Raw genomic sequence first — 12232 nt, 5'->3', positions numbered from 1 at the left:
TTCTTAAGGTCTGTTACAGCTCAGTAGGCAAAATAATTTGCACCAACTCTACTTTTGGTGAACTCTTCTCTCTGTGCGGTAGGACTTGAAAACGATGCTCAAATGTGGGATTTCTCTGTGCTTTGTGCTACACAAATGCATGGTAAGAGACAGCCTTTTCCCTGAGGTTTTATCTAAATAGACCAAAAAAAAAAGGGTAACAAAGAAAATAAAAGCTAGATTATCAAGGTCAAGAAATAGATCGATTACATGACTTGTTCAAAAATCCAATCTAGCTCTAATTTTTGCTCTCCAAAGTAAAAAAATGAGCCTTATGGCCCATAACACACTATCACTTTTCCCATCACAAAATTCCCCACCTCTCCAAACACACTCAAACTTCCAACAGGACTCATGCCGGACCCTCATTTCAGATCTCAGCTTCTTTGGTCTCAGAGAGGTGGGAGATTTACAATCACAGTGGCAACTGCCGCTGGCAAAATCTCCTCTGTTCTTTGTTTCCAAAGGTCTCCCAAATTATTTTGGTAGACTTTGTTATGTAATGACATATTTCACCTTTGTTTCTTCCTCCAGCAAGAACAGCACGAGCTCCAGCAGCTCAATGACCATATTAAAAAACAATCCAAGCAGTAACAATGTCAAATTCAGAGCCTTCTTTAATATTCAGGAAAAATACCTAAAGCCAATTATTTTAGGATTTCTTCTGAAGACCCAAACCCTCACTTCTGGCATGCTAGGTCTCCCTTCAGCACTTTCTTAGAGACCACTGGCCTTGCACAGCCCACAACACCTGGAGAAGCCTTTGGATTCTACCAGAGCAGAATCACGCTGGCTGTAGTGATGTCTTGGTATGAGCACCAGCAAGGCTTCTCCTTCACTGTGCTCAGCAAGCGATGAGCTTCTGCATATCTGAAAAATCAGTTTAATTGTTTCAGACATGAAGCTCATCAACATTCTCATTTTCTTCCGCCATTGTCTGAATGTTTCTGTTAAGGAATTCCTCAGCTCTGTGGCTTTAATCAAAAGCTTGGTTTTACTGTAACTCACGGTGGCTGGGCTTGGTCATAACTTAATTTCATATTGCTCACAAAAGCTGTTTGGGATTCACAGCAGGAAGGGGGTTGTGTAGCTGTCAATGTTATCAACTCACATTTGTCACATCTTCCTGTAAACACCCAGAAGGAATCTACTCCACTCAATAAACTCCAGATATCTGTCTAGGAAGACAAAGGGACACTTAAAAGCTGTGTCACAATAATAATAAAAGTGAGAAGCCTGCCCCTGAACTTCTGCTCTGTTTAATGCATTATCATCTGTTGGCTATTATTACCTGCTTTACCATACCACCCATATGCCCTGCTCCAAGATCAAAATCTAAGCCATACTAAGCGACAGGTAAGCTAACGTTCGAGAAGTATAGATCTCACATTGGCCACTTGGACAGAGACAGAGGAAGTTAAACACAGAACCACGGCGACAAAGTCATTATTTGTTAACATTTCAATGATCTTGGAAGAAGAGAAACGAGAGGTTAACCTACAAAGTATTTCAAGTGAAACAAATATGTATATATACATATATACATGCACACAGAGCTTCTGATCCTTCACTGACTTCAGTAGAACTTATTTTTCCTAGTTGTTCATTTTACATTTACCTACAAATGTCTACAATCCATAAATGTTTTGTGATGCTCATACCGTTTGAAGAAACTGGAAAACGTTTAATCATTTTGTCAAATCAGTTCACTGATGCGCTTTACCACAAGGCTGCATGAGGAGTGGTGGTGCCAAAGCTCAGTGAAATTGGAAATCATTAAGTGGCTGGAGATGGAGAAAGATGAAAGAAGGACTTCGGCAGTATTTTCTTGAAGAACAAAGCAAGAGAAGCATAGATAAGGTGGAGATGAACATCATCCTCAAATTTTTGAACTGTTAGAAGTTTTGAGGTTGTTTCACTCACTTCCTAAAGAGTTAACATAAGATGGAGTGCACACCAGTTGACCAGAAAAGAACAGATATTGAACCTATTTTAATAAAAAGAGGAGAAGGGTCAGGAGGAGGCTGGAAGTTACCAACTAGTCAGCGTACTCTCAATTCCCTGAACAATTCTAGAAGCTAGCACCAAATAAACTGTGTGCAAGCAATGAGTGGAGTCCAATTTGAAATTCTCAAAAGCAAATACTATCAAAATGATCTAATTCCCTCTTTTCATAGAGTAACAGGCCTTAGGGATAACAGAAAGGCAAACAAGTGATCACGTCCTTAGCCTGGTATTATTTGACATCTGCGTGAAGCAGCTACACTTATTAAATGAGCGTATGACACCAAGCTGAAAGATGTACAGGAGGGACACGATTAGAATTCAAAGTGATCTTCACAAATTGGCAAAATGATCAAAAATGACTGGGTGCCGTTCAGCAAGAATGATGACATTCAATGAGCATTAAATACTAAAGTGCATATAATCAGAATAGGCAAGAGCAAAGTACACTCAGCGGAAGAGCTCTGAATGTTAATGAATCATGAGACAATACTGTCTGTCTTTTTCGTAGCAGCGTGGCATCATAAGGTAATGGACTGAGAGGCTGCGAGACACATGCAGATGGTGAGACTCAAAGGAAACTTCCACTCCAGCCTGAAGCCCTCAGGTGGAAGAGTGTTCATGCCAGAGCACCACAGGACTAATGCGGAATAATTGAAGAGAGCCTGCAAGAATGTAATAAAAATGATGAGAGGTCTAGAAAAGCCTAGTGAGCAAGAAGGAAAGGATGAAGAAGTTGAGGCTATTAAATCTGAAGAATATAAGACATAGGAGAACCATAATAAAGGCTTTCGGATATATTAAAGTGTGATGAAAAGAGACAGGGAATAAACTTTTCTCCACACTCATGCTGGATAGGGAAAGAAGTAAATTGAAGCCAAGCAGGCTTAAATCAGACGTTAAAGAAAACAGTCTAACCCAATCATCCGGGTTCTTCCAGGATCAATTCTCCAGTTCAGCTCTGCACCCAGCTCCATTAACAACTGTACTGACACCAGCTGAGAGGGTCTGCACAGGCCTGGAAATATTTTGTAGTTGCTTAAGACAGCACCGCTACCCAGAGAGACAGGCAGCAGACTACACTTTAAGGAACCTAGCACACAATACGCTGATTCAGCAGTGTACTTTCCACGGTTCCCATTTCTCAGCCGCTCTGGGCTCTTGTTCTCAGCCCTTTGTCAGTGCCCGATGCCCTTTCAGTTGTGCCAGTGCAACGGCACGGTATGCCAGGACAGTGAAATGAGCCAACTTCAATACAACTCTGCTTTTGGAGGGTTTGTTTCAAGGAGCCATAAGCTGGGAGAATGCAAAATCAGCACACCACAAAGCATCAAAGCCATACAACAGACAGGTGAACCTGAGTCGCTCCCACAAATGGGGTGTGCATACTGCTTTTTGCACTCACAAGTTGTGTACATCCAAAACCTGGACAAGAAGCTCTTACCATGCAAAACAGAGCTGGGGGTTATTTAACCACAAAAACTTCCAGGCTTTCTTACGGATTTGTACCATGATACTTACAGGACTGTTTCAGAGAAAATACCTCACGTCTTGTATGCTGCTGCTGAGACCGAACAAACAGCACTTTGGTGATGGCAATCGAGTGGTATGATGAAATATTCTAAACCTCAAACATTTGCATGACTTTCTCCTACACACTCCCAAGTGAATGGTGGCGCTTCCACTATGCTGCAGGGAATTTCAAAACAGATACACTTTGAAACTTAAGGCATCACAACTATTAGCAATGCTAATGCAACGCCTGTTAAATAAATGCATTTTCTACAGACCATAAAAAAAATCCCTTTCAACAATTGAAAGATATCAAGATAAATATCAATGTTTATTAGGGCTACAATGATAAACAGAAAGTTACCTAATACTAAGCTATCTAAATATTTAACCTTTCAGGGCTCACTGCAGCACTCAAATGATCTATGTTGTCCAACACACATGTTGGTCCCAGGCCTTCCTGAGTACTGATTACAGTGATTACAAAGTAGGTAGATTAAATTTGTTGTCTAAGTAGCTTAGGAATTGACCCCGAAAGTAACTAAATATAAAGGTGCAGTTAATTTTAAAGACACACAGATTAAGCTGCTAATACAGCTCTAACAGCCAGAACAGGAACAGAGAGCACTGCCCAAAATTACAACGACAGTTCTGTGAAAGATTCAGGAATTAAAAAAGGGTCCTCCTATATCAAGTTTTAAGCTTGCTTTACCAAACCACAGATATCCCTCATTACATCTTCAAGACCTCATATGGCAATTAGTTTAGCCCAAAGAAAAATTCTGCAGCACTTCAGTGATTTGTAATTCTTCTGCTCTGGAGGAATAGTCATATTCCTTAGCAAACAGTTTAAATACTAATTATTTCTTTGCTGAACCCTGCAGTGAAACTTGTATCTAGAAAGGGCCATGTGAAAGCACTTCGAATAATTTTGCTGCTCAAAGAGCAATAGTCTTCATTCGCTTCAGTGATTTTCTACCCAACAGGTACAACACTGAAGTAATGAGCATTATAAAACTTAATACAGTGCCATAGTGCCATATATGTTTTATGGGTCTGTAGATCCAGATCAGAGAACATCCAGATTGTTTTTGCAGAACTAATGCCAGACACATTTCAAATTATTGTGTATGCAATCAGTCTTCTAAGAAATTTACAACTCTTACCAAATTAAAATTTAAAATGCATATAGTTGATTAAAAGAGTGAAAAAATCCCAATCTTTTATGGCAAGGTAAAATTTCCCAATGATTTTTAAAGTAGATGTTATTATGAAAGAAAATCATATACTTCAAAATAAAAAGTGGCTTGGTAAGAAAAACATCTCACCAACGCAAGCGTCAGGCATTAAAAATGTACATAAATGAAAAATCATTCATACGTTTCTCCTGTTTTTGCAGGACGGCATTTGAAAAGCAATACCGTGTAGGATGTAAAGCCACATGAAAGCTCTGGATAAGAAAGTGTAAAATGAGATTCCCTTATATCAGATTAACATAAGAAAAATCACTTTCCTGTGTAGCTTGCCTCTCTTTACCCTTCTGTTTACCTAGGGTAACACGATCACACAAATTTCCAAAGTATCCAAACACTTCATGATCTTTGATGTTGCCCTTATAACCAGAGAGGCAGAACAGGACGTGTGTGTGTGGAATTCAGATACAGAAAGCTTCAAGTTACCAGCTCGAGGTTGAACAGAAAGCCTCTGGCAGCCCAACGAACCCAAAGTGTTTTTTCTGAAGCCCAAATGAATGCAAAAACAACTGGACCCTCTGTCCACCGTTTCTGCAGGAACTGCCATCGTGTTGCCACCACTGGCGAGTCCTCTGCAGAGGAAGCACAGCTCACCTGGAGTCAGCCTTTGAACTGACGTGGAAATTACAGAAATGGAGGCTGATGCTATTGGCAATCTGAGCCAAAATGTCATATGGCAGGAATTCACTCAGGAGAAGGACTGGCTTTGGATCAATTACAGCCCAAACGGTTTGAAAAAAAAATACCCAATGCCCAGATACCAGCTCCTGGGGCGGCTGATCCACTACCCAGCCCAGCCCCGTTTAGCAAATCTTACAAGAGAACACGCTGTATTAAGATTACAACTTCTGCTCTTTGGCTTTTCGAAGAACAGCACTTCAAATTGGCATTAAATCTACAAACTACACAGAATAAGTGCCGAACATTTGCATATATAATTTCATACGCAGCACATACCCAAAACGTGCAATACCTTCTGTGCAAACACAAAGTTGAGAGAATACAGACTTGGAAAGCATAAACTTCATCCAAACTTTTCCCAAACCTACTGAAAAGTAGCTCCGTGCAGAACTGCTAATGTAGAGTTCAGCTTACACCAAACACACGGGGCTTCAGGAACAGGGGGCAGGACCCTGCTGGCAAATGCTGTCCCACGCTGCTCTTCTGACCAGCGCTGGGCAAAATAAACCTGCACGCAGCCACCCCCTGGGAGAAAAACTTGGCTTGTCTAAGACCAAACATCACCATTAAATCCCAAACCACCTTACCCGAAGAGCAAATCTATGATTTAATTATTCTGTGATTGGACAGACACATTTTCCATCATGCCTATTTGTACAGAAAGAGAAATCTACTATTTCTGCAGAAACAGCTGCAGGCGTCACCTCTCTCAGCTGCCCAGGGAAGTGATGGAGTCACCAGCGCCAAAGGTATTGAAGAGATGTGTGGACGTGGCAGCTAGACACAGCCTAGTGGTGGTCTTGGTAGTGTTACACGATGGTGGGACTTGATGATCTTAAGGGGCTTTGCCATCCTAAATGATTCTGTGATTCTATTCTATGATCCTACCTTCTCTATGGTTTAAGAAACCTGATCAGCATTCTCCAAGGGACTGATTTTACTGCAAGTTACACGTCTGAAGTTTATTAAAAATGTCGTCTGGAAACTACTGAGCACCCTCTACCTCTACTCATTAGAGCATGTCTCAGGCGGGCATGTGGAACTTCCCAGGAACACATTGTAATACCAAATACACTTCTGGCTGGGTTCAGTTAGGTTACCTCAGCACAGCCCGCGCAGCCGAATTAGCCCTGCAGGTACGGCTCAAGCAGCATTGCTCAGTGCGCTCCGCAACTGCCTCTACGAAGTGTCGAATGAAGGACAGAACAACACAAACACAATCATCTTTCTTCCTATTTCATTTACATTTTGAAAAACTGGAAGCATTCCAAACTATCTTACTGTTTGGTGGTTAAAATAGGAAAATCCAGCACGTTACAAATGGAGATCAGTCCAATTAAACACGTTAGCTACTGAAGATTTGCCTACTCTGGAGCTGCCCTTAAGCATGATGAGTCAACGGATTTGTCTGCTAACAGTGTCATGTATATAATGACTAGAGTTTGTGACATTAGCAAAGACCCTTCAAGAATGAAAAGTGCAACAAACTGCTGCAAGCTTTGCTTTCTAAACTTCTGATTGTTCCTAAATATGACACAAATAAAATCAGTCTAAACCAATTCATTTTCCCAACATCAGTTAAGGTCTTTTAAAAGGCCTGTCCTTAGGGACAATTTGTCACGTTACAAAATGATGACATTTGCACCACGGCATGCTGACATTATACTACCCATCAACAGGAAAATGTCACAACTCGTGACATAACCACTGCCCTATGCCAACCTTTTGTTAGCCTCAGAGATACCACATACAAATATTTGACCATGTAATATAAAGAGAATCAATGACACCTTTGGGACCAGCACGGAGCAAGTCCATCAGCCAGTGGTGTCGGCTTATTTGCGTCTAAATCTACGGTATCAGAAAAGCCTCAAGTGCTATGTGCTGCGAGCCAGCAACACGAAAACCCTACCTCACACCTGGACGAGAGCGGTCTGACACGCACATGGAGCAGTAACAGAACTCAAGGTTCAACACCTCTAAATGCTAACAGGGAAGGGTGAATCCAAATTAGCCTTCTAATGGCTTTCTCTTTGGCTATTTAAGCCATTACCTGAGTTATACAGCACAGTGACCTGAAAATTTTCATTAAAGAACAGATCTGCCTTTCTGCACTCCTGTTCCTTCACCAAAAAGTGAGAGAGAAGAGCAAAACCACCACGTTTTTGCCTCATGCTGAATGTAATAATGATGCCTACTAAAACAGTATGTCATTCCTCATAATTATTAGTGTGCATGCAGTACAGAAACTACGAAAAGCAGCTGGATATACTAAAAATTATGAATAAAATTGGCCCTGCTTTGTCATCAAGATGAGCCTCATGCTGTTAGCTATGACAGATTCCTTCCCATGCTTTTGTAGCTTAAATACCTCTTAACTAGTATGGTGACTAGTATGGTGGCTGACTAGACAGCCAAAATGTTGAATTATTAGCTCAAGGACCTGATCCAAAACACAGTGAAGCCTGCTGCTGCTATTTAGGGGCTTTGGGTTCAGGAATATTGGGTGATTTGATTTTAAAAGCACTAAGTAGCATTGCTAAGTGATGGCAGAGTGCATCGGTGAATTCTGAAGAATAAGACTCCAATTTAGGGAGCCTTCTACAGCAGGGCAGTGATGAGGCTTCCACTCTCATTTCTCTCTGTTAAATTGATTGCCTGTGCGTGGAGATTGATGCAAAAACCAATTCGCCCACCCCAGCTGGTTTCCCACTATCTGCAGTGATGGTAAGTTGGTCGGGATATTAGTTCCCTTCAGCTGATGTGCCTTCCATCTGTAACATGCTGACCCTGGTGATGCCAAACAACCCAATGCAGCAGCTAGAAAGATTAAATTAACCGAACCATAGAAAGTAAGGGAGAGGACTGAGAGAGAGGGAGAAGACAAGGACAACAAACTACAGACCTCTGCTAGAGTTAAGAAGCTTGCTTTCTCTAGTTAAATTCAATACTATATAAATGTTTAAGGAAAAAAAAATCATAAAGAGGAAAAAGAGTAAAAACAGAACAACGTGGAATTCAACATTTAAAATATAATTCTTGTGGTATTACCTGGTTTCTGTTTACTTTTCCCCATTTTTTAGGCTTCTGCACCTCTTCTTTTCTGTTATGTGAAGACTCCAATAACTGTGAGAAAAATGAAAGCTACGAATCCTTCCATAAGGGGTGAAATTTAAGTCAGTGAAATAGTGCCACTGTATACTTGTGAGAAACCTAACCGATGCATGGGTTCCCATGGAGCCTGCAGACCGCCCCCTATAATTGAATGTTTTTTCTGATAACCTCCAATCCAATATTAATAATTAAGAGAACACTAGAAGTCTTTAAAAATCATGACATATTTGTAAATGAGAAAGAAAATTCTCAAAACTCAACTTCAACACTTCTTGAAATCTAAGAATCAGGACCATGATGTTTTAATAACTGGCCTTAGAGTAACTTAAGAGAAAAGGATTTATTTTTGCTTTAACAGGATCACCCATTTTTGCAGAAAAAAAAAAGCTTAATTTTGCCATGCAAACTTGCATCGAACAAGGAGAAAATCTTGTAAATATCAAAACAACTTCCTCACACAAATCAGCTGTTTAAAGTCAAACACTAAGACATCAAAGGCCTTTTTTCATACTTACAAACATTTCAATACTCTCAGGTAAACTTTCATAAATTAAAAATGAGACTCAATTGTTGATAAGAACATATACTGTACTGCTTAAGTACCAAGAGAATAATAGCTTGGAAATATAATTAAACCTGGCTCAGATGAGGTCGTCCATTAAACGAACATTAATTCCACTCTAAATAATGAAAGAAAACATTCAGTGTACTTCGAACTTTTTTCAGATGATAGTGCCATCATCCAACACTCCTGAAAAGATGCTTCAATAAATTCTATAAAAACAAAAAGTCACCTAAAAACTACTTTTGCCGTGCATCTTTCTTTGCAGAAATGGCATTCACTTAAGTGAAATAGGATCCTTTAAATTTCCCAAACTGATGAGAAACTCACAGTAAAAAAAAAAAAAAGTACTCTGTCAATTATGTGCTGATAGGTCTACTTCTTATCTTCTGTAATTTTCTGGAATTTAAATATTAAATCAATACACTAAGAAATCACTTTGAAATTCTACAATGTAGCTACAGAACACAAAATTTAGGTTGCTCAGAGATCAAACCCAAAAAACAGACTCATTTAGATCTGGGGAAAGGATGATGGTCAACAGAGATTCAGCGCTAGCAATTTTGGCTAACTGCTGCATTGAGGTATGTAAACTCATCTTCCCTCTCGTTTTCATGTTTATAACAAGGTGTTTTTCTTGCACCTGAAAAGCTTTCCTGTTACTCCCGAGCCACAAATTGCTGTTGGCCAGAAAAGCTGTCTGGTGAAGGATCACAAACCAGCCACCTGAGCCTGGTGCTCTCCGCTAGACATCCACGGATCTAGCCCCGCACAGACCTTCTTATCTTCTTCTCCTGAGTCACTCCCATAAGAGAGTATCAATTTCATGTTAGATAAAAGCACTCTAAGGCTGTTCACCTTCGAGTCCATGACTGCACAGCAAGTGCACTTGCATCAGGGCAAGGGGCTATGCCAGAAACCAAGACGTAGCACTCCCTGCTGCTGACTCCCGTGTTTTCAAGGCTCAGCCAAAGCCGCAGAGCTTGCCTGTATGAACCGCACGGCTTCCCTTCCATGACAGCTTCGCTCTCACTTGCTGTCTCTGCTTTCCCCAGCTTGCATTTGTTTTCAGAAGATGCTTCATTCATTTAAATTCTTGCAATAAGTGACTGCTTGTAAATATTTCATTTCTTTTAAGGGAAAAAGAATTCGCTGCCTGTAGGTTGCAGAAAGGAATAATGAGGCGTACTTGGCAAAGTCCCATATCAGTGACATCACCCAAATACCAGAATGACAAGCACTAATATCTGAACTAAGCCTGAATAATAAAGCCCACGGTAATAGACATTTCAGAAGTTGTGTTTTGCTCGCAATACCTCATTTATGCATTAAATCTAACACTGAATAGATTATGATTATTTTTCAATTAAACTTGGATGAGCAGCAGAGTAATTCCAGTGATGGGCAATATACAAATTCTTATTAGATGATATGTGCAGATTATAGAACTGGATGACTGGAAATGGGATTTTGAGTCTTTCATTTCTAATTATGATCATTTAAACTCACCCAGAAGCTTGCCACAGCAGCAGCGCATTTCACTTCCTCTCCCCAGTCTACCTTCGAGTTTAAGAGATCACTCTGCAGCTTTAGGCTAGGGACACGAGGTGAAAGACACTGCTCCTGGGCCACTGGCAATTTAGATGATATTTTGGGGACTTTTTTTTTAAACATCTCTTATTGCTGTCTTCCAGAGCTACAGATAGTGCCATGAACATAAGCTTTCCTGAAGCAATGCTGCTGTGTCTGCCCAAGCCCTCACACAACGTGTGACCGAGTGTGAACATCTCTGCTCGCCGGAATGGCAGCTCCTGCACTGATGACACGTCGGTGTCATTACTGACTATGTCTTTGAAGATCCTTTTTTGCAGATGGAATGGGGAAGATGATGCTATTTAAGCCTCAGGGGTGAGAAAGGTGATTTAATACAGGGAAGAAATGAAGGCAGAATAACAAAGGAGACTCAGAGACAGAGAAAGGAGGGAGGAGGAATGAGAGCCGTACAAAAAAGCAGACAGAAAAGTAAGGGAAACAAAGGACAGACGTAAAAGTTGCCTAAAGGGGAGCCGAGTTTCTCGCTGAGTGACAGCGATTGTGACAATCGGGCTCAGTTAATAACTACAAGTCTATTTAGTTGCAGCAAAAAAATAAAAAGCTTGCATATTTTGCGCACACCCTCCATGGATCAAAGACTAGGAACTCCTTATATTATTTCCTGGCACACAATCTATGTCTAAATGGGAATTTCAGTGCTCTCATCTCAACGGGCTTGACTTCTGAGCTACCGACCCCTGTGAAACATCACGCCCGGCTGAGTCCTGCTCCCTTCGGGAGCCTTGATATACTTCGCAGAATTCAGCAAGGCAGTGAGCAGACCTGCTGGCAGCTTCTGCAAACAAGATGATTTCCTTCTCTAACAATACGTTCCCATCTTCACCAACAGTCTCTTTGCAGTCATGAACGTTAGAGCCAAGATGTAATGGCTCACAATAATATAGACGTCGATTCAAACTTCTTCCTGTGCAGCTCTGGTGTTGGTAAAACATCTCTGGCCTCACCAGCACACACAAAAGCAGCTCAAACATTCCTGGGCGCCGGCGGACCAACCAAGCCGAACCAAGACCACCAGCAGACGAAGAAGCTTGGCTTTCATTCAGGTCTTACGTTGTGCCAGTTCATGCCAGTTTAAGGAGCAGCTTACGTGAAGTCAGCTAAACTAAGCTAAAACACGCTTTTGTATTGATAATTTAGCAGCTAACACCCTAGCTCTCACACTGATTATATACAGTGGCCTGATAGCAATCTCCCATGGCGCGTAAGGCCTTTCCCTTCCCCTCTCAAGAGCTTTTAACTAAACAAACAGAACACGGGGCACGAGGTGCTTATACGAATTCAAAAAATGCTGTCTCTTACAGTTCTCCAGGATCAATGACATTATTAAAAGAAAACAAGGGTCAAAGCCCTCTAAATGTACTCCACGTTATAAAAAAAGTCTGTTTTGTACCCCACTTTATAAAAAGACATCTGTTTTAAAGCAGATATAGGAGAAGGAAGGAAGGAAGGAAGG

General features: G+C 40.9%; 1 protein-coding gene and 1 long non-coding RNA gene across 8 annotated transcripts in view; both read right to left on the bottom strand.

The window, feature by feature from the left end:
* The window catches only part of SORCS2 (sortilin related VPS10 domain containing receptor 2), a 552575-nt gene that overhangs the window by 529640 nt on the left and 10703 nt on the right, over positions 1-12232 (bottom strand). The gene's annotated exons all lie outside the window — the stretch shown is intronic.
* The window catches only part of LOC310898889, a 53533-nt gene extending 41301 nt beyond the window's left edge, over positions 1-12232 (bottom strand). For all 3 annotated transcript variants that reach the window (XR_014583828.1, XR_014583829.1, XR_014583830.1), the window contains exon 1: positions 1-12232. This exon is cut by the window's left edge and continues 23633 nt beyond it. This is a non-coding gene — a long non-coding RNA (uncharacterized lncRNA).

The sequence above is a fragment of the Anser anser genome (genome assembly GCF_964211835.1).
Source record: "Anser anser genome assembly, chromosome: 4".
Classification (NCBI taxonomy): Eukaryota; Metazoa; Chordata; class Aves; order Anseriformes; family Anatidae; genus Anser; species Anser anser.
This window is presented reverse-complemented; position numbering and strand designations above follow the sequence as displayed.